Raw genomic sequence first — 3,720 nt, 5'->3', positions numbered from 1 at the left:
CACTCACTTTCTTTTTTTTTTTTTTGCAGTACACGGGCCTCTCACTGTTGTGGCCTCTCCCGTTGCGGAGCAGAGGCTCTGGACGCGCAGGCTCAGCGGCCATGGCTCACGGGCCCAGCCCCTCCGCGGCATGTGGGATCTTCCCGGTCCGGGGCACGAATCTGTGTCCCCTGCATCGGCAGGCGGACTCTCAACCACTGCGCCACCAGGGAAGCCCCATATCTGATTTTCGTATTAGGACTCTTCTAATTTTTTATATATATTGGAAAATAACTGATGTCTTTCTAAAGTGTATATCTTTGATTATGTTTTCTATTTTCATAAAGCTTCTTGTATTCTCTACTCAAAACAGGAGTAAATAATGGCTGCATATAACTAATCATAATCAGCCATTTTGTCCAGATTTTTAGATGTGTTGGTATAAAGCTACCATAGTATTCTTTTGTAATTAAAAAAAAATTCTCTCTGTTTTATAGCTAGTCCCATCTCTATCATATTTGCCAAATATTGCTTATTTTATTGGTGTTTGTAAAGAGCAAGCTTTTGGTTTTCTTTGTCACGTTTACTGCTTTTCTTCTCTATTTTTGACTTTTCTCTTGATTAATTTTGTCCTTCCACTCTTTGGGATTTACCTTGTTCTTTTTCTATGTCTACGGTCCATTTCCTGTAGCTTCAAGAGCCATTTTCCACAACTCAATGAGCTCTGCTGGCTGTGTCATGGCCACTTCATCATATGCCATTAAAACTTAATCTCATACACTGTGTGAAGACTCGGCGGTCTTATTTTGCTTTCAAAATTGTTCTATAGCCTGGGATCCTTCTTATTCTCCTAAATTAGCACTATCGTCAGGGAAAATTCTAGTGGGCCTAGAATTCTAGGCTTCCTTTCCTGCAGTTTCATAATCAAAGAAAAAACATTTCCACCCTTTTTTTGATGTTGATCGAAAATTTAGCAACACTTCTTTGCACTGTATTCAAATCCCCAAATATAAGCAAGCCTTCATGCACACAGGCTCACTGAAATGTCATAACTTTAAACTATGTATGACCTTGAACAATGACCTTTCCAAATACTCCACACTCTTTCTAGGTGTTCAGACTTTTTCATTCCTACAACATCTTTTACATATGGTCGATTTGTGTCATAAGTTCTTCCTCACTCCCACTTCTGAGTATATATCCAAAGGAAATATCATCATAATTTGAAGAGATATCTGTACTCCCATGTTTATTGTAGCATTATGCACAAGAGCCAAGGTATGGAAACCACCTAAGTGTCCATAGTAGATTAATGGAGAAAGGAAATATGGTATATATATAGAATAGAATATTATTCAACCTTAAAAAAGAAGAAAATCCTATCATTTAAGTCAACATGGATAAAACTGGAGGCCACGATGCTAAGTGAAATAAGACAAAGACAAATAGTGCATGATGTCACTTATATGTGGACTCTAAAAAAATAATGAAATAAATCAACTCTTCCCTCCCTGGACATTTTCCTCAGCAGAATCTAGCAGCCTCTACTATGAGTCTTATCTCTTTTCTTTTTATTGTTTGTACCAGATCACAACCCCAGGGAACCTATGTATTTACTGATGTATATCTACATTATAGTTTACCGTTGTTCTTTTCCTTTGTAATCCATTCCTTCCACTTCTGGCCTCAGAACCTCATTTTTACTTTGGAGAAGTCCTTGTGATTCAGGTAGGCTGTGTGTCTCCTTCCTAGGCTGTGTGACTTGGGGCTGGCTAGACACAGTGTTTCACATATACTCTATATGTCTTAAGTACTTATTTCTCTGTTTTCCATCATTTTCCCTCCAAATTTTTGTGTAGTTATTTTTTAATTGACATTTGTATTCCTTTCTTTTGTTTGACTAAGGTACTGTTCAACCAATCTTCTGAGTGCTTAATTTCAACTTTTTTAATTCTAGAAGTTTCTTTTGGTTGCATTTCACAGATAATTTTTGCTTAAATTGTACATGTTGCCCTTCTTTTAATACATTAATCATAATTTTAAATAATAGTTTCATTGAGATCTATTTTACTTTCCATATTATTTAAAGTGTACAATTTAATGTGTTATGCATCTACCACCACAATCAATTTTAGAACTTTCATCCACCCCCCAAAAGAAAAAGAATCTATTATAGGTCACTCACTCCCCCATTTCTCCAAACCCTAGGCAGCCACTAATATACTTTGTCTCTACAGATTTGTCTAGACTGGACATTGCATACAAATGGAATCATACAATTACTTAGCATGTTTTCAAGGTTCATCCATGTTGTAGCATGCATCAGTACTTGATGTCTTTTTATGGCTGAATAATATTCCATGGTGTGGATATTACTATGTTTCATTTATCCATTCACAGTAAATGGCCATTTGGTTATTTCCACTTTGGGGCTCTTATGAATAATGCTGCTGTGGTTGGATTTACGTGCAAGTTATGTATGCAGGTCTAGATTTGTTTTTTAAATTAACAGACTATTTCGGAGCAGTTTCTGGTTTACAGAAAAATTAAGCAGAAAGGACAGAGTTCTCGTACCTCCTTAGCTCTGTACCCAGTTTCCCCTATTATTAACATCTTACATTAGCGTAGGATGTTTGTTATAGTTAATGAACCCATATTGATACATTATTACTAACTAATGTCCATGGTTTACATTAGACTTCACTCTTTGTTTTGTACATTATATGATTTTTGATAAATGTGCAATAACCTGTATCCACCATTACAGAACCATACACAGGAAGTCTCTTTGCCTTTAAAATTCCGCACTTCACCCATCCTTTTCTCCCTCTCCGCAACCTCTGGCAACCATTGATCTTTTGACTGTCTCCACACTTTGGCCTTTTCCTAAATTTCATATAGCTGCAATCATATAATATGCATGTAGCCTTTGCAGATTGGCTTTTTTTCACTTAGCAATATGCATTTAAGCTTCTTCCATGTCTTTTCATGGCTTCATAGCATTTTCTCTTTATTGCTCAATGCTATTCCTTTGTACCGATATACCATAGTTTGTTTATCCATTCACCTATTGAAAAACATCTTGGTTGATTTCAAGTTTTGGCAATTATGAAAGAAACTGTTATAAACATCCATGTGCAGGTTTTTATGCGGACATAACTTTTCAGTTCCTATGGGTAAATACCAAAGAGCATGATTACTAGATCACTGTATGGTAAAAGTATGTTTAGTTTTGTAAGAAACTGCCAAGTACCCTGCTAGCAGCAAATGAGAATTTCAGTTGTTCTGCATCATCAACAACTTTGGTATTTCATTATTTGGATTTTAGCTATTTGAATAGGTGTGTAGTGGTATCTCGTTATTCTAATTTAAAATTCCCTGATGACATGGAATGTGTAGCATCTTTTCATATGCTTATTTGCCATGTGTCTATTTTCTTTGTTTAATCATAGTTGTTTTGTTTTGTTTTTTAACCAATGCCTACTAACCCTTGTCCTCCTGTGTCTATTTATATTGTCTTTTTTCTTTCTTTCTTTTTTGAGCTTTTGATCATTGAGTCTTTTTCCTGGTATGTCCAATTATTTTTTATATTAAAATTGGGCTTAACTTATTTTAGGAAACTATAAAGATACCTCCACTTTCTGGATGTTGTTATTGTTCTCTTGAAAAGATTTCCTTTTGCCCATGGCAGACAGTTACTATAGGGACTGGAAACCTTAGTCCATTCTCAGTTTGAGCTCA

The sequence above is a fragment of the Mesoplodon bidens genome (genome assembly GCF_964165515.1).
Source record: "Mesoplodon bidens genome assembly, contig: HAP1_SCAFFOLD_852, whole genome shotgun sequence".
NCBI classification, from domain to species: domain Eukaryota; kingdom Metazoa; phylum Chordata; class Mammalia; order Artiodactyla; family Ziphiidae; genus Mesoplodon; species Mesoplodon bidens.
This window is presented reverse-complemented; position numbering follows the sequence as displayed.